The sequence below is a fragment of the Schistocerca serialis genome, chromosome 6, assembly GCF_023864345.2.
Source record: "Schistocerca serialis cubense isolate TAMUIC-IGC-003099 chromosome 6, iqSchSeri2.2, whole genome shotgun sequence".
Classification (NCBI taxonomy): Eukaryota; Metazoa; Arthropoda; class Insecta; order Orthoptera; family Acrididae; genus Schistocerca; species Schistocerca serialis.
The window spans coordinates 475,053,849-475,074,230 of NC_064643.1; positions in this window are offsets into that span (position 1 = coordinate 475,053,849).

Below are 20,382 nucleotides of genomic sequence, written 5' to 3' on the forward strand. Positions count from 1 at the left end.
CGCTCAACTGCGCGGTTATCAACGCCCGTACAAATACCCAATCGTTTCGCTGTCGAGTCTCTCCACTTACCCGAATGGTGATGAAATGATGAGGACAACACAAGAGGACAACACAAACACCCAGTTCCCAGATGGTGAAAATCCCCGAGCCTGCCGTGAATCGAACCCGGGACCACGTGATCCAAAGACAGCAACGCTAGCCACTAGACCTCGAGTTGCAAACCTCTGTATTGGGGCTCGATAGCACAGTACGGGCAAGACGCGGATGCTAGCCAAACCTGCTGTCGTATCTGACCGCGAACGACACCTGCGCAACGTCCGCAGTGGATTGGAAGTCTCAGTCGTGGTCTGAATAGCGTTCTGTGTAGTTGTGAGTATATTATGTCGGAGCTTAGTGAACTCGAACGAGGACAAATTGCTGGTACTCCTATGGCAGGTGTTCCTGTACCCAAGGTAGCCGAAATGTTTGGTGTTTCAAGAGGCAAGTGTCCAATATTTATACCATAACAAGAAAGCGTGGTGCCCAAGCCATAAAAATCTGGACGAATGTCGTTTGGCCCGATGACTATATCGTAGTATCCATGGTCCCATAGTCACTTTCCAAGGATTATGCCACCATTTCAGTTAATGAGGTCCATCTCATGATACAATGTGTGTTCCTCAATGGCGATGATGTGTTCCAGAAAATTTCCCTGTTCACATAGCTCGCACTGTCCAGGACTGATTTTGTGAGCACGAGGATAAATTGCCGTATCTTCCTTGCCACAAAAATCACCAGATCTCGATATCATTGAGTCTTTGTAGTCCACTTTGGAGAGAAAGGTGCGCGATCGCCATTTACCTTCATCATCGTTACCTGAAATTCACAGGAAGTACGGTATAAGATTCCCCTGAAAACTGTACAGGACCTGCGTTTATGCATTCCGAGACGACTGGAAGCTGTTTTGAAAGCTAACGGTTTTACTACAACGCATTAGTTACGGTAATACTTGGTATTTCCATATTTTTGTCAAACGCCTGTATGTCTGTCCTTTAGGGCGCCATTGGTGTGGACCGTTGCGATCTTGTAAAACTTTAGATACGACCGTGCTGAACTCATCGATTCCACATTCACATTCACAACCGTAGGATCCCGAACAACGCAAGCAGTAATGTCGTGGAACGATGAACTGCGACCTCTGTAGGGACACGACGCATAACACTATCTTTTCGGGAACAACCATTAGTCACATGCACTTTTTGAACGAGAAGCCCGCTGTGTATGCTTCCTTACAGACATAATGTAGATGGCATTACTCCTAACTACTTTTTGCCGTTGCGCAGAAATGCTAATCGTTTGCTTATCCAGGCATGTAGGACATTTCATGGTAATTTGAGATTTGTTGTACATTTATGGTGTTTCAGTTCTGGTCGTTAGAAGTGTAGTTGCGTAGATAATACTGATATTTTTTTTATATCAGTGTGGACTGGAGACACAAGAAGACTGTAGATTAGTAGGAAAGCAGTTGTAACACATGTCAGTAAACGTAATTTAGTGTCAGACTCGCTGTTATTACCTCATGTACGAGGTATTAGCAGGGTTAAAAGTTTAGTTGGTGGGTAGTTATATTCTTGCTTGAAGAGGACCATTAGGTAATTAGGTGGAAAATCTTTGCAATCGTTTATTTCATGTCGAGCAAATAAAAAGGAGAAGATTGTCCTTCGGCGTCTTCAAAAACAGGAAATAAATTTAATACAGCTAGGTTGCCTCAAAATGGAGGAGGAAACAGGAGCCTGTTCCAGGTCCACTGCATTTGTTAATGAATATCAGTCATGTTTTGTTAAGCGTGACAAATTATTTTTTAAAAGATATGTTCATAGATCAATCAAGTACTGTTGTGAAAGACGTACAATGTAATGTCAGCTGTGTACATCTACAACCACATCCATACTCTCTCAATCACTGTGTGGCGCATGGCAGACATACTTCCCATTGTACCAGTTATTGCGCCTTTTTTCCCGCTCCATTCACGTATGGAGCGCCGGATAACGACTCTTTAAACGCCTCCGAGTACGCTACAATTAGTTTAATCTTGTCTTCGCGATCCCTTCGGGAGTAATACGTAGGAAGTTGTAGTACATTCCTAGAGTCATCACTTAAAGATGGTTCTTGAAACTTACTAACTTGTAAGTAGACTTTCACGGGATAGTTTGCATCAGTCTTCCAGCGCTTCTTTCAACATCTCCTTGATGCTTCCCTATGGACCAAACAAACCTGTAACGCTTCGTGCTGCCCCATTTTGCATCCGTTCAATATCCCCTGGTAATCGTATCTGGTATAGTTCCCATACACTTGAGAAATATTCTAGGATGGGTGCACGTGTGATTTGTACGATGGTTGACTGAAAGTAATGTCTCCAACTTCGTAACTCCTCAACAGTTGGCAGCATTGGTATATGGCACGTACTGGCTTGTTTTGTAGCCTCTTCTCTACAGCTCCAGTTGGCGGGAAGCCTTAGCATTGAACGGTTGTGTTGTTACAGTGTAAAGTACGGAACCCTGCTCAGACGGTCGGTCAATGCGATTTAAGCAACGTGCAGTCATTGAATTCTTGACAGCAGAAGGTGTCACCCCAAAGCAGATTCATCAGAGAATGAAAGCAGTTTATACTCTTCCGGCAAAAAGGAAGATTTCACTGTTTTTCAGCATTGAGAGTACTATGGACGTTCTACATCAACTATTTCTATTGCTGTGTTTTGTTGTCAGCAAGGAAGTACTTGTGTCGTGTCTGCGTCTAATTTCCCTTCACATAAAACTGTAGTGCAATTTCGCAGAGGAAATCCATGTTTAATGTAAGATCGCACCCTGTATTTATATTTTCTTATTTCTCCAGACTAAACGTCTTTCAGCAAAAACGGATTTGTAGAAATATAAATAAAATTTATCAGAACTGAATTCAAATGTCATATAAAATGTTGTGTTACGAACTTAGAGATGAATGATCCAAAATAAAAAAATGTATGTAAAATACAAATTTATATAGATAAATAAAAATTTGCGGTACATCATGATTTACACGATTTACAACCTCATACTGTGAAAGTATTGCACTACAGACACTATTATCGCGCTCATATAGGAAGTGAGGATCAAGGTTGCACCAGCTCAATGCCATTCACACTCCTTGTATGTGCCCATTTGCCTGTCGAGAGAACAGGCGTTCTGCATATCTTTATTCATTACAGCAATCATCAGTCTTTAATATGGAAGTCGCTTTCACTGTCTGAACTAAAATTTACATTTTGTGTTAGTTATGTTCAAGGAATTTTTTCGTGTTCAGCTTTGGTTTAGCGTGCTTTCCTCACAGGGATTAAGCTGTTTACTGTAGTGTTACTATCATCTATAAAGAAAACTTTTTCTCCTCATCTGCCGTTTTACGGAAAGTCATTGACGATAGCAAAAGTACAATTTTAAGTGTGCAACGCCCAATAACTTTCACGAGTGTCTTAATATATTTTGGATCTACAAATGTTTCAGCAAAAACTTACCTTTATTTAAGGCCTCTATATAAAATTTATTTGTGACTTATTTAGATAAGTATGGTCGGAATCAGTCATTTCTTATAGTGAAGCTAGCTTCCTTAAGAAAAAAAATTTATGGTCATTATTGTCATGTGTCTTGAAAAAATGGAATAATCTAGCCATGACATAGTCGCCTTTGTCAAGAACCTCAACTGCTACTTTTGTACCTAGTACTGTGGTTTATTTTCTACGTCTGCTTATTCATAAACCAACGCAAACACTCACTTAATCAAATAGATCCTTACCATTTTTTTTGTAAATTACCGAAAAATATATATACTAATGGCAGCAGAGGCACTGATGTCTACTTTTCTGTATTTTACGCATTAGCATATATTAGTAAAATCACAAGAAAAGAGATACTCTTGGTATCTCCCTGCCATCACTGACTCACATAAAATGATCTCTGTACAATACCAACATATTTTTTCACTACACTATAAATAAAATATTCCTGTTTTCTCATTTTGTAGTGTCTTTCTGACTTTATAACATGTGCTGAATAACATAAATGAACGTCCTGTACAGTGTTTAACTGATGCTGCACCTTAGTTTTGGAAATTTTGCTATAAATTATCTGCATTATTGAAAAATATTGCAGCACTAAATTTGCTAGTTCTTGTAAGTTATCCCTCAGTTTCATAGATCTATACTTACTATGTTCAACACATCGAACTTCTTTCAATTCTGAGAGCGCGCGTCTTCATTGCTGAGTGCAATTTTTTTATATTTCGAGTAGTATAGTTATGGTTAACTGAATCAATCTTTTTGGCTTTACAGATTAAAACAAAGTTACAGACTTCAATTTTCCCATATTTACTTCAATATATCCGATGGTTCTATTGGCGGATGTCAAGAAGCTTCATATGTAGACTCCTTCACATTTTTTAAGTGGTCATCAACTACTTACATGTTTAGCCAAGCACTAATAGCACATATGAACGTGAAAAATAGCAGTTTCATTCATATGTAACATCAAGCATGAAGAATCTGTAGATGCTGGGGAGAGCAGGGGCCACACTCCAACATCTGGAGACTACAACGTCCTCTGAATTACCGATAGTTCAAACACAGAAATCCATGGGGTTCATATCAGGTTATATTGGAGGCCACGGTACGGCTTCTTTTCGCCCAATCCATCCTTGGACAAGTCGTCCCATTAGATGCCGTCTCACCATTACCGTCATAAGAGCCGGTGCTCCATTAAGCATGCACCACATCCTCTGGCGTTGCTCTAAGGGAACATCCTCAACCAGTCCTGCAAGATGGTGGTGCTGAAGCTGAAGGTATTTCCATCTATTGATTTTGTCTGGTAACACTTACGTAAGGCCCAGTAAAACGATCACCTCGTCCCCCTAACCACACAATAATAAGAAACGTCGCTGATCTGGAGACATATGCAAAGAATGTGGGTTGAGCCTAGATGATTCAAAAGGTGTCAAGTGAGATAATTAAACACACTACATCGCGTGAACCCTGCTTCAGCTGTAAACAAAATGTTATTGTCAAATGTATGATTGCCTACACGTTGTTGCTGTATCTACTGACAGAACGTTTGTCTTGGACCAAGACTCTGATTCGTTGGAGGTGGTACGGGTGCATTGCATTGCTATGCATTGTTCTCCAAACACTATTGTGGACCATTCTAGTAAATTGGGTGAAAAGTCTTCTTGTCGAGATAACTGGAGACTGTTCAACTATTTCCAGTACCACATGTTCAAGCACAGGTGTAATTCGTGCAGGCCTACCCAAACCCGCAGCATGTGCAAAGCTTCCAGTTTCTCTGACGCACTGATGCACCATTGTAAACATTCAATTCTCGAAATGCCTTCAGGCACGGTATGCTTCTTGGTACACGCGTGCAGCCTCCTCTACATTGTCGTTGGCCCTGAGAAGCATATCCGCATACTCCTCGTTACCGTAATGTTTCATGTTTCCACCAACACTCGTACAGCACAACTAATTCTCGTCAAACAACCGACATGAGTTACACTCTGACTGTGTACTGTATGCTGTCGTATACATACTAATTACTACTCTACGTCTCAAAAATGTAAACAGAGTCCACACCACGGGTCAGCGTGTGGTGTGTACACATGATCAGGTTACTATGGGCTGGGAAGCACAAAGTCGGAATTAAGTAGCAATTATCTGAAAAACCGTTCGTTTGCGGACCTATGTTTACTGATACTTTTTGCCTCTAGTATCATGTACTTTCAACTGTATAACTGTATACGTTTACGCCTTTAATTATTATACACAACATATTTTACTTTCAACTGTATAACTGTATACGCTTACTTCATTAATTATGATACACTATATATATTGTGTATCATAACGCATATAGTTGGAAGTACATGACATCCTGACTGACTCATTATCACCCAACCCAAACCGCTAAGGATAGAAATTTGGAAATTGGAGAAGATGTTGATCTTACATTGTTGGCGTCGATTAAGAAGGAATTTTTTGATATTTCACCGCTAAGGGAGTAGAATATGGGATTTTTGGAAATATCTTAGTATCAAGGTACTTTTGAAATTAGATAACAAAAATTGGTATTTGGTTTCTTGGTCAGAAATAACGAAATACGTTTTTCAGCATTTCTGGAAATTTAACCCCTATGGGGGTGAAATAGCGTATGAAATATTTTTAAAAAAAATCATCATTAAAGAACTACTAAAGTATCTTTGAAGCTACAACTATGGAAACTGATATTTGACGCCTCGATTATAAATTCAAAAAAATATGTTTCAGTATTTTTGGAAATTCAACTTCTTAAGGGAGTGAAATAGGTGATGAAACGTTTTATGAAATTCGTCCGTTATGAAAGCATTTTTCAAGTCAGAAATTAAATAAAATGTGTTTCTCTTTTTTTGGAAATTCAACAACTGAGCGAATGAAACAGTGAATGAAAATTTCCAAGAATATATTTTGCTATATTAAGAGAAATTGAAAGCTAAATCTCTGAAAACAGGTGTGAGATGGAAGTTTCTATGGAATTATCACGATGAGAACGCAGAAGCCATGATCAACGAAAACCTTGTACTCCACTATCAGAATCGCTTTTTGGTCACAAGTACACTCGGAAAAGACCATGCTTCTATGGTCTAGAAGGTGCTGCAATTTGTGAACATCATAAAAGATCGATTAAAGAAAACCAAAAACATCTGTGCAGACTATACAGCCTTATGCTAGCGAAACAGCGAGTGCTAAGCTAGTACGACGGAAATTCCGTGAGGCTGTTGACAGATGATTCTGTTGTCTACAGCAAGGGTGCAACGCCAGAATACTCAAGCGAAATGTGGGAAGATATGCTGAGGATCAACTGTTGGTACTGCGACTGACGGTTGACCCTGATTGTAAATAAACATAAGATGTTGGCCGTAAATATCTGAAAATATCACGGAAATTCCATGAGGCTGTTCACAGATGATTCTGTTGTCTACAGCAAGGGTGCAACGCCAGAAGACTCAAGCGAAATGTAGGCAGATATGCCGAGGATCAACTGTTGGTATTGCGACTGACGGTTGACACTGAATGTAAATAAATATAAGCTGGTGGCCGTAAATATGTGAAAATATCCTTTACTGCTAGAGTCCTCTGTTGGCGATAAATCATTGGAAACGGTAACAACCTTAAGTACCTAGGAGTAATCGTTTCAGGTAACCTGAAGTGGTACGACCACATAAAACTAGTTGTAGGGAAAAAATGCCAGGCAGAGAATTGCTGGAAAACCTTAGCAAAGTGTAATTCAACCGTGAAAGAAGTCGATTGCAAAACGTTTGTTCGACGGCTTCTTGAGTACTGCACATCAGTGCGTTTATTTAAGAAACACCGTAAAATTAATTTGTTCACAGTGATTATAAGCTAGCTATTAACGGTACGAGAGCATGGTCTACCGCTTGACTATATCGAAATTCATCCTGTCGACGACTGCCGACTATGGCACACAGTCTGTAACTTGAGCGTAGAATCGGTATAGTTCGTATAAGATAGTAGAGTTTCGGTTATGCCAAATTTATTCATGTATTTATTAATATCAACGTTTCCTGCCATGGTAAAATTAGCGAGAAATACACTCCTGGAAATGGAAAAAAGAACACATTGACACCGGTGTGTCAGACCCACCATACTTGCTCCGGACACTGCGAGAGGGCTGTACAAGCAATGATCACACGCACGGCACAGGGGACACACCAGGAACCGCGGTGTTGGCAGTCGAATGGCGCTAGCTGCGCAGCATTTGTGCACCGCCGCCGTCAATGTCAGCCAGTTTGCCGTGGCATACGGAGCTCCATCGCAGTCTTTAACACTGGTAGCATGCCGCGACAGCTTGGACGTGAACCGTATGTGCAGTTGACGGACTTTGAGCGAGGGCGTATAGTGGGCATGCGGGAGGCCGGGTGGACGTACCGCCGAATTGCTCAACACGTGGGGCGTGAGGTCTCCACAGTACATTGATGTTGTCGCCAGTGGTCGGCGGAAGGTGCACGTGCCCGTCGACCTGGGACCGGACCGCAGCGACGCACGGATGCACGCCAAGACCGTAGGATCCTACGCAGTGCCGTAGGGGACCGCACCGCCACTTCCCAGCAAATTAGGGACACTGTTGCTCCTGGGGTATCGGCGAGGACCATTCGCAACCATCTCCATGAAGCTGGGCTACGGTCCCGCACACCGTTAGGCCGTCTTCCGCTCACGCCCCAACATCGTGCAGCCCGCCTCCAGTGGTGTCGCGACAGGCGTGAATGGAGGGACGAATGGAGAGGTGTCGTCTTCAGCGATGAGAGTCGCTTCTGCCTTGGTGCCAATGATGGTCGTATGCGTGTTTGGCGCCGTGCAGGTGAGCGCCACAATCAGGACTGCATACGACCGAGGCACACAGGGCCAACACCCGGCATCATGGTGTGGGGAGCGATCTCCTACACTGGCCGTACACCACTGGTGATCGTCGAGGGGACACTGAATAGTGCACGGTACATCCAAACCGTCATCGAACCCATCGTTCTACCGTTCCTAGACCGGCAAGGGAACTTGCTGTTCCAACAGGACAATGCACGTCCGCATGTATCCCGTGCCACCCAACGTGCTCTAGAAGGTGTAAGTCAACTACCCTGGCCAGCAAGATCTCCTGATCTGTCCTCCATTGAGCATTTTTGGGACTGGATGAAGCGTCGTCTCACGCGGTCTGCACGTCCAGCACGAACGCTGGTCCAACCGAGGCGCCAGGTGGAAATGCCATGGCAAGCCGTTCCACAGGACTACATCCAGCATCTCTACGATCGTCTCCATGGGAGAATAGCAGCCTGCATTGCTGCGAAAGGTGGATATACACTGTACTAGTGCCGACATTGTGTATGCTCTGTTGCCTGTGTCTATGTGCCTGTGGTTCTGTCAGTGTGATCATGTGATGTATCTGACCCCAGGAATGTGTCAATAAAGTTTCCCCTTCCTGGGACAATGAATTCACGGTGTTCTTATTTCAATTTCCAGGAGTGTAGTATTCATAACCCGTAGACTCCTCCTAACGTCCGAGCGGCAAAACTCAACTTTTGTAAGCAAATATTTATTAATAACAACTACTTAATTCGCACCAGAATAAATGTACTTTCCCTATGCATCTCTTTGCTGACGTCACGAGCGATTTCTGCTTCGGCACCTTATTCCACTGGCTCTGAAAGCGTCATACGGCCAACAGTGTGTGCTAGCCAGTTTGGGTACCTACCGCTCGCTTCTTACGCCGTGCGCACTGCAGCCCTGTCACATTCACTTAACGTATGTGAAACAGCAAAACTGGAAATAAAGTAAAATGCATTCTTATCTGCAAATAAGGGGTACCTTACAGTATCCTCCACACGCTGTTGGTTAAATGCTTCATGGACTGATACTGAAGAAAATTTCACAAGCCAGGATCGCTAAAAAAAAAAATACATTTTACTGAATGACCGGTTTTGACAGAGTTACTCTATCATCATCGGATCCTATGCTTTAAAATTTTGTATAACATATTGCCTATCAAGGTTACAAGGCGCTTCAAATTGCGTTACATGAATTGGGAAATAAATAAGCAAAGTGAAGCCACGTGCAACACCGATGGACGATATGTTGTTATGTTAAAGCATAAGATCCGATGATGACAGCATAGCTCTGTCGAAACCTATCATCCAACAAAATGCTTCTTTAGCGATCTTGGCTTCCGAAGTTTTCTTCAGTTATCATACAACGCAGATCGTCCCCAGACTGACGATATGAGGAATATGTAATTTCGTTGGGCTCCCGGTGCACTCGACATCTTGCATCACTTGAAAACGCAGAGTCGCGTCTGACCAGACCACACTACATGACTACAGTTGGTTATTGTCTAGTTTCTGTTCAAATGGTTCAAATGGCTCTGAGCACTATGGGACTTAACATCTATGGTCATCAGTCCCCTAGAACTTAGAATTACTTAAACCTAACTAACCTAAGGCCAGCACACAACACCCAGTCATCACGAGGCCTAGTTTCTGTGTCGTTTCGTGTACTGAAGACGTGTAAATTCAAGTACCGCTGTGAACAATGACCTCTTTGGAGGTACCAGACTCCAAATGTCCACTGTATGCCGTTCCCTTTGCAGTGTTCACTTGGATACCGGTTTAGACGGACATGCATTCACTGACAGCAGCAGTTGCCATCGGTTTTGAAACTAACTGTCATTGAGAGGGCCTGAAGCCCGTCTTCGGTCCCTAGTGTTAGTATCTTTTTAGGACTGCTTGTTCTTACGTTGCGTTACATTGCTGCGAGTGGTGTATCATTCTTTGTAGACACGTTGAAATCAACACACCGGCCAACTTCGTTCACGGTGTGGTTATAGGCACATCCAAACTCGGTAGTTCCTTTCGACCACTCCGTCACACAGCTTCCTGTCGGCGCAACTAACTGCACTGATTCGATTCACTGCTCTTCTCTATACGCACCATCTCACTGAAATGGCTTACGTAAGTTCTCGAGGGTCATACGACCGCTTAGCACTAGTTCTACACCGTCTACAGTGCTCTAAAGCTCTTTCAAGGGGTGACTAAAATTCTGTCCGGTGAGCCTGTCAGTGGAAGAAATCAACTACAACCTTTCACAGACGCGAAATTTCGTTGATCATTTATTACGTTAGGAACCCCGCAGCCGGATAGCCGCACGCGTTAGCACGCCGCTTCCCGGGTTCGGGGAGACGCGCCAGCCACGGATCGATTCCACCTTTCGATTAACAACGAGGCCCGATGTGCCGGCCACTGTCTCAACACTTGTGAAAGCGGGCACTGCGACCCCGGACACTTGCGGTTTTACCTGCTCCGAAGAGATAACGCCACACTGGTCCAAACACAAGTCTTTATGCTCACTTTGCTTCCAAAGCTCCTAGTGTGACCATCAGTTAGAAGTTGTTAAAACGACTAAGGGCAGACCTTCTGCTCATTACAGTTGTTAGGCGTATCGTAAAGTGAAGTAGTCTAAAGAAAGTGTTGTTACGTGGGTGTGCTTGCGCCAAAAACTGGATCATTACAAGGGAAGGATGCATTCGAAGAACGGAGAAGTGTTTAACGTATCAGAATATCCCAGTGAACCGTACGATGATGCACAGTTTTCCATGTGAAGGAACAAGCGGAGAAGGCGAAGACGAGGACTCGAGAAGAAACTACGCAGTTATCCGAGATGTACGTGGATGAGACGGGAAACCTTCATACAGTGATACCTAACACAGAATCTATGAAGAGGACCTTGCATCGTCAGCGGAATCAAGCGCGGGGAACCAACAAAAGCCGAAGAACTCTTATGAAACTGATCTTTATGAAGATCTCTTAGAAATCGGAGATGGCAGTAGTTTTCTTCTAGAAGATGATAAAAAAGAGGAGGACATAATCATTTTAGTGGAAACAAAGGAAATGAATCCTTAAAAATGCCTTCCCATCTTTTTAATGGATGGCATGTTTAAGAGATGCAGCAAGCTCTTTGCATGGAACTGTAACACACACGCAGACTTCTGTGGTCCGAATGCCGAAGCAAACATTATTCCTGCTGTATTTGCACTGCTCCGCAGTAAGAAGAAAGACACATTTGTCCGCCTGTTTCGTCCGATTAAATAAGCAGTTTCTCAATGGTGTCTTAGAGAAGTGAGCGAAGATTTTGAAGCAGCTGCAATACCGACCCTTCGTCAAGTTAAATAAATGGATGTTATTGCCGTATGAAGAAGAGTTTATCGAGAAGACCCGAGATCTCGATGTAACTGAGAATTACCGCCAGACAAAGATTTAAGACTTCACGTCAGCACGGGTGCAACGCCGACATTTGTAAAATAGGAGTACGTTAAGAAATGGATGGATTGAGATTCGTGCACAAGCTCCTGATAACGAAAGGTTCTCTCATATTTTACTACTTTGTGGACAAATGGCTACAGATTGAGGATGCCCCCATACAATGTGCAGTTGCTGCTGAAAAAGGCACCAAACAACGAATGCTGTTGAAGGACGCCACAACAAAATAATTAACGTTGTAGGAAACCCTCACCCTAGATTCATCTATTCGGTGAAGTGCTTCAAGAAAGAAACCGAGCAAGGTGGCGCAATGGTTAGCACACTGACCTCGTATTCGGGAGAACGACGGTTCAAATCCGCGTCCGGCCATCCTGATTTAGGTTTTCCGTGATTTCCCTAAATCGCTTCAAGCAAATGCCGGGATCGTTCCTCTGAAAGGGCACGGCCGACTTCCTTCCCCTCCTTCCCCAGCCCGATGGGACCGATGACTACGCTGTCTGGTCCCTTCCCCCAAACCAACCAACCAACCAAGAAAGAAGCGGAGCTCACAAACTGAATATACATGAAGTTGGAAATGAATTTTGAAGGGAAGAAGAAGAAGAAATACAGCTGGACCACAGGATAGAGAGAACCATAAAAATTATGAAGAGAATGGCAACATTAGGTTCTACTTGAAGCTATTGCCCTTATTGAGAAACTGGATTAAAATATGTTAAAAATAATGTATTAAAAAGCTAAAAAAGACCAATGAACCATCACAAATTATTTAGTTAACATTATTAAGTACACTGAAGCAGCGTTATCGGTGCTAAAATTAAGTTATACATAAAGTGTATTGCAGTCCTTGCATAAAATGATGAAGTCTTTTTAAGCTGATTTTACACGCCCAAATGGTAAATGATCATTTATCATTTTGACAGTCAAATCCTGTGCAATGTGTGATGGGACTCAGCCGTTTTTAGTTGTAAAACTTAAAGAGTGTTTAAGGCTTCGCAACACTATCCCTAAATAGCTTAATGACGAAACTAGCTGATCGGTGCTCGGTTCACTAGCGTTTAATCAGTGAGCAGTGGGATTTGGCTTAGCGAAGCCAACATTAAGCATCTCTCAAATTACCCTCCTGTCACCAGAAATTACAGCTACGTCTAACTTTTTCAAACTTTAATTTCCTATTTAGTGAACGTATTTTCTTATTCTGTTTTGAACGTTGCCCCGCGACACATTATTAATCAATTTTTAGCCGCTAGGCATATCAGATTTTAGTGAGTAAATTGACATGGAATATGTCGTTCTTTGTTTCTTTTAACCATTGACATACCCATTTTTTTCTTTTCTTATTGTTTTTGGACTGTCAGTAGTAATAATTAAAATAGCCACAAACGCAATGTTCAAAATGATTAATGAACATTCGCATTCTCTTTACATTGTTGCTTTTCTATTCCTCCCATGGTGATGGGATGTGTCTATTGAAGTCACCTTTTATGGAAAGAAGTTACCGTACAGAGGGAGGGACAATGGGACTATATTTATGCTTGGAAGAACTAATTACATGTTGACATAGTCGATGGCATTGCTTTCGATTCCGAAAAGTTTTAAATATTTCGATTTATGGACATTCGGTACAATGCCCAGATGTTGAAACGTCCCCTTTGAACAGTTACAAACGACTGTGCTTAAACTGACACACAATATTTTGTTAGCGCAACGCAATCTGACTTTCAATAATCCCTACAAAAGAATGGGCCCTCACTAACAGTAAACTATACCTTTCACAAATCACTTACCTCACAAAAATCTTCGCTACTCAAGCTACTGCAATCCAGCGAGCGCCACTACTGCCAGCTAAATAAAAGATTCAAACTACTGAAGGCATTAACTACTGATAGGGATAGTTAGCAAATGAAAGATATTAATAGAGAACAAACAATGTATTTACCTTGATATCATCATATATAAATATAGCAGTTCATGAAAAATTAAAAAACTCCGCCAACTCTCTCCCCACATCCACCACTGCTGGCGGCTCACCTCCAACTGCGCAACGCTACGCGCTGTTCACATCCAGCTGCCGCTGCCCAACACTACAATGGCGAGTATTACAACAATGCAAAGCAGCCACAGACTGCACACAGCACAGCCAGTGATTTTCATACAGAGGTGGCGTTACCAATAAAAAAACCTAAACAGCCTACTTACAATGTGGCTTTTAGGCGGTTTTCCACACCCTACTAGGTGAATACCAGGCTGGTACCACGTCCTGTCTCAATTACAGATTCGCAAACATTTGAAATCGCTCTCACACTTTCACATGGATAACACTAGAAACAGACAGATGCGGGAGTGGGGAGTGGGGAGAGGGTGAAAAGAAGGGCATCTGGCCTCTAACACTGGCAAAAATCCAGAATAATAACTTTTTTATCCTGTGAGGACATGGGATAAGGCCAGGAAAAAAAGACGCTACATTACATTAGGAATAATTGAAAGTGGTATTGAAATACTACTCGCTGTGGGTGTCGAGAGACTGAAAGAATCGAACACATCGAAAGAAGACACATGCTTCGGCTCAATCAATAACAACTACGCTTCACGACTGATGAAGTGTGACCTACTGCTACGCCGTATCCTCATGCCCCACTGTGGTGGCAGCGTGGAGGGCGTAAGGGAGGCGGAGGGGGTGGGGGCAGGAAGCCGCGGCGCCTGAGTCAGTGGCGCCTGCGCTGACGCGGTTAGACACGGCTGTCCGTCAGGGCTGCCACAATAGCCGCGTAATGCGCAAGGCCAGCTGCACGCAGTAGCGCACACACGCACGCTTCGTCACAGTGGCAGCAGTGGCCGCCCCTTCAGCTAATTCGCCGTTTGTTTGCCGCCACAGGTTCCGCCTCTCTCTGCTGTCTCACTGTCAGGCGCGTGTCGCCTTTCCTTCCTGACTGACGTCTTCGTACCTGGCTACCCGGTGCAACTGAGCTCGATTGCCTAAGCTTTTGTTCATTTTTTTACAGTCATTAGAGACCGACTTCGTAACCCTGTGGCTCTGACGAACATACTTCACTAACATTACTGCCACATGCATCTCGTGCAATGCTGCTATTTCTACTTTCACTATCACAAGTTGTATTCATACACAGCGTTAGTGGCAGATCGCATCTACGCCTCGAAATACTCTCAGCATACAAGTGAAGACCACAGGGGAAAAGAATGGAGTAAGCCTATGTAAACAAACTTTAGAGGAGAGCAGTTTGAACAAAATTAAGTAACATTTCATACACTACTCAAATTCTATTCCTGAAATCTTTTATTTTCAGTAGTACACTGGCGACCTGCCTCAGCTTCATATTGGCACTAATTACTATCCATGGCCGGACGATTTGTGTCTGACGTAGCGGTGATAAATTATACGCACAAACCTTCCTAGTAAATCAGTCTATCTATTAGTGAAAACCGTATCAAAATCCCTACAGTAGTTCCTGAGATTAGCCGTTACCTATAGAAAGAGAAATGTGGCAGGTCACATTAATTTATAGTACTATGTGGTGATCATTATGGAAGTACTTCAAAACTTTTTTGTTGTACAATCATTTTTATAATCAATACAAAACACTTTGCAAACGGTTGTAGCATATTATGCTCATGGGCAAAAGAGATATTACTAATTTATAAGTACAAAACCTCAACTCGGACATGCCGGGTCGAATCCTGGTGGTGGAACAGTTTTCCATCTCCATGACTTGTCGACTACGAGAGATAAGATGGTGTTGTAAAATTACTGGTCACCAGACTTTCGGCCAACGTCCTGGATTGAATTTCAAATCCATCCACAATGTCTCATGGAGTGAGAGCATGTGACACTGTTGGTTGCACTCCTCTACAGCCCCTTTGGTGTTAGTAAAGGTGCCTTTGTATGCGGAGGAACAAAACCTATTTCTTTTATGCCACTGAACCTATCCTTAGGCCGTCTCCCAGCCATCAGTGCCATACGATACTTTGTTTCCTACTGTCAGTGTTTTGCAAGGTAGAATAAATGAAGCGGATCAAACACAGTCCGCGACCTAAGTAGCGTTGAATGTAACACAAAGCTCCATCTCGAGACTTTTGCAGCAGTTATGGAACTTAGGAAATGATAACCATACAGCAGTACTAGGTCGGTCAAAAGTGGCTAATCCTCTACTACACGAATAAATACAACATACAAATGAAATGATGCAATTTCAGAGACTTTACTGGCCTCGTACAGATATGATTTTATATCTATAAACTGAAACGGCAAGTTTATGATCATTCATGTTCGATGCTGTGGTGCTATTCCAGAACCTGGAGAGCCTTGGCAATTCTGTTCGTGTGTGAGGGGGGAATTTAAAGTAGACTGGTGCGGCCGTGAGTATTTGGATGGAGGACGGAAACGTGCCAGGGTTATCTGCGCAGTTGTGATAACTGCTTTATCAAGGTGGCTTAGTAGCTAGTGCACCAAGCTAGTAAGCAGGAAACTTGGGTTCGATTTCCGACTTTGGTACAAATTTTCACTCACCTCATCTGTCTGTATACATAAGAAAACCACAAAGTCTCTGCAATGTGTCATTTCATTTATAAATTTACCTACTCCTGGGTTTCAGGTTGGATCTCCCATTTACATTAGATGATGAGGTGGCATTCCAGAACATGGAGAGTATCGGCAATTCTGTTTGTGTGTAAGGGGAATTTAAAGCTGACTGGGGTGGCAATGAGAATTTGGATCGAGGGGGGAGGCATGCCTCGGTAATCTGTGCAGCTGAGAAAATTGTTGTGCCAAAGCAGGTTAGGAGAAGTCGGCCTTTGCCTGTGGAGAGATGCAGATGTCCCGGCAGCTCCGAGTTGCATTTCCGGGTCTGTTGTTTACCGCACCACCGCGCTAGTATCGAGTGTCATAGCCATATTCCGACGTCCGAGGGCTCTTTCGTACTGGAAAGCCACGATCAAGCTGCAGTCTGACGCAACGCATTCAAGACCCAAGGCCCACAAAAGAGAGAGATGTTTAGGAGACATGATACACATGATCCGAAAGAGCTACTGGGTATTCATTTGTGTATCGTCTCCAGCACTGTACATCTCAAGTTCACTGACGATGAAGGCTGCGCCGGCCGGTGTGGCCGAGCGGTTCTAGGCTCTACAGTCTGGAACCGCGCGACCGCTACCGTCGCAAGTTCGAATCCTGCCTCGGGCATGGCTGTGTGTGACGTCCTTAGGTTAGTAAGGTTTAAGTAGTTCTAAGGTCTAGGGGACTGATGACCTCAGAAGTTAAGTCCCTTAGTGCTTAGAGCCATTTTTTGATGAAGGCTGTGACAAACATTTCAGTCGCTCGATGGAAGGTTATCGCTTCTGCAACTCTCATGGAAACGTGGGTGTGGTAACACTTGAAATGTGCTGGACTGGGAATACAAAATATGTGTGTGCCTGAGCTACCATTTAGAGTTCCGGCGGATTTAGTCATTCTTCCTCTTCGACCCCACGGCACAGTCCTCGGCCATACGGCCAAAAATTAGGAGACCTTCGAAACTTACACCGTTTCTAATTTGGTGCGACAGGTCCTCATTGCGCTGCGCCGCCATCTACCTCCATATCTCACTATCGTTGGTTGCCGAGAGATAATTATTTACGGCGATCGTAGGCCGTTGTGGCCGAGCGGTTCTAGGCGCTTCAGTCTGGATCCGCGCGACCGCTACGGTCGCAGGTTCGAATCCTGCCTCGGGCGTGGATGTGTGTGATGTCCTTAGGTTAGTTAGGTTTAATTAGTTCTAAGTTCTAGGCGACTGATGACCTCAGACGTTAAGTCCCATAGTGCTCAGAGCCATTTGAACCATTTTACGGCGATCAACCGAGGACGTGCTCCGGATACGGACAGGTTGGCCAAGTACGTACTGAATGCTTGCAACTCTTCTCGTGCAGATAGCCTCTGACGATCGGATCCGACCGTCGATAGGGACCTATATGCCGGTTACGGACGTCGCGGCAGAGAGATGGGAGACGCTAGCCGTCTATGAGGACCCTTCTATGTTGGTACAAGCCTTGGATGCCCCTGCAACAGTTCCTGAGAAGCCCCCAGCGTCTTCTCGCGACGATGACTCTGTTGGTTTCTCTTCGAGCCCAGGCGGCATGTATGCACCGCTGCAACTGGACAACGTTGCGGTGGAAGTTGAATCTGCCCGTTTGTAATACCAAGGACAGTCCCCGTAACTTGATGGAACAGGCATAGCGCCTCGCCACGATAAATGTCAATGGCATTACTTCTGTTCTCAAAATCCGTTTGCTGCAGGTTACATTACGAGTTGCGGATCTGGATGTTGTTTTCCTTCAAGAATTCTAAAATGGTTCAAATGGCTCTGGGCACTATGGGACTTAACATCTGAGGTCATCAGTCCCCTAGAACTTAGAACTACGTAAACATAACTAACCTAAGGACATCACACACATCCATGCCCAAGGCAGGATTCGAACCTGCGACCGTAGCAGTTGCGCGGTTCCGGACTGAAGATCCTACAACCGTTCGGCCACAACCGCCGGCTTCAAGAATTCTGATCAGGACTTTGTCTCGATAACGACGGATATGACGCCTTTCCCCTTCTTTCAGATATGGGCGGTCGTAGTACCCCTGTTCTGCTCAAAGAAGGAATTATGGTTACTGATGTATTTAACGTCGGCCCATGAGTTCGCACTCATCGTTGGTACTGTTCGTCTGGTGAACCTGTAAGCTCCCTCTAGAACTGACAGACAGAGAGAAAGCCGCACCTTTTATCCCGAAGACATAGCACTGATCTTCTAGTGCAATGCCGACTACTTGGTAATAGCCGGAGATTTCAATAGCATGCTTAGACCATCCGACCAGATGCCGCACTACACCACCTTCCTGGCACTTCAGGTGCTGGTAACGGACTCGGCTTTGTTGGACACGTGGATCATACGACACGGCACTCGACAGGAATACACCTACTTTACTAGCCATTCCACGAGCCATTTGGATAGAGTTTACGTCACTCGGCCCTGCAATCTGCAGTTGTCGATGCTGAGAAGTGGCCGACAGTGTTCACAGACCATCTATCGTATGTGTGTACTCCCACCCACCACCGCCAACGCGTCCGACGCCGTAGGCATCTGTGGCCCCTCAATGTGGTCCTTCTTGAAGAATCAAATTGCAGATGCGAAGCTGAGTCCACGTGGAGCAGATTCCAACGGCGTTTACCTGCCGCCGCGCGCTGTTAGCCGAGCGGTCTGAGGCGCTGCAGTCTCATAAGATTTCATACACATTCGAACATTTTTTTACCTGCCTACGGTTCCGCACTACGGCGTGTAAAACCCGCTTTGTGCCGAACATTAGCCAGCTATGGATGTGATAGAGCTCGGAACACAACTTCAAGGAACACTTGCTACGTTTCACTGCGGTACGACTCGAGGGTGTGCGGGTGCGGGCGAAGACAACTGATAATATCAGTTAAGAATGACATTACGTCCACCATATCGATCAAGAGAGGAGACGACGCAAGAGGCAGCTCATTACAGAAGTGGAGACGAAGGATGGACGACGAGCCGAAACACAAATGCATATTGTCCGAGCATTCATACAGTCATAAACACTTCTCTATGAACGAGATTCCAACATGGAGTCAGGGAAGTCATATCCGACCTATCCGTCTCTCGGAATCCGCAACGTGGTGTTAACGTTCCTGTCAGATGTGACTTTGGAAGAACTAGGAGAGGCTTTGTTGCGCGGTGCTCCCAAAAAGATGCCAGGCCCTAAGGGACTTCCTGTTACAATTTACACACCATTTTTTGATCTTATGTCCGCCCCGATAGCTGAGTAGTCAGCGCGGCGGTCTGTCACGCCAAGGGGCCCGGGTTCGATTCCCGGCTGGGTCGGAGATTTTCTCCGCTCAGGGACTGGGTGTTGTGTTGTCCTCATTATCATATCATCATCAGTGGAAGGCAATGGGAAACCACCACTGGAATCAATCCCCTAGAAGCTCATACAGTGGACCTCTCTGACGAGGCTTCCCCCATATCAAGGTCTACCGTAAGGCAGAACACAAAGTCTTTTGATCTTATGGGGCCAACGTGGGTCAGAGTGTACCAAGAACTGAAACTCGCTTTTAAGGTATCATCTGAATTCATTGGAGGTCTCTTGATTCTGGTGCCAAAACCCGTTGGATGCTGTCGTCCGCTTGATTTTCGCCCATTGGCAATGCTAAGTACAGACTAACAACTATTGACACGCATCCTCTGTGAGAGGCTCAAATCTACGGTAATGGTGGCCATTCATACTGATCAGATCTGCCTCGGTGGTAACACTAATGTATTTGCGACTTTGAGTACCTATAAAGCTGTAGTGGCGCTGATACAAACATGCCGTATCACTGGTGCTCTTGTTGAGCTGTATTTGACCATGCTTTCCGATCGCCTAGATCAGGGATTCCTGTGTGCAGTTATGGAACACATCGGTATCCTGCGCGTGACCTTTGTTGTGCTTTGTTTGATCCATGGTGCGGTCACAAGGATTATGGTAAACGGCTATC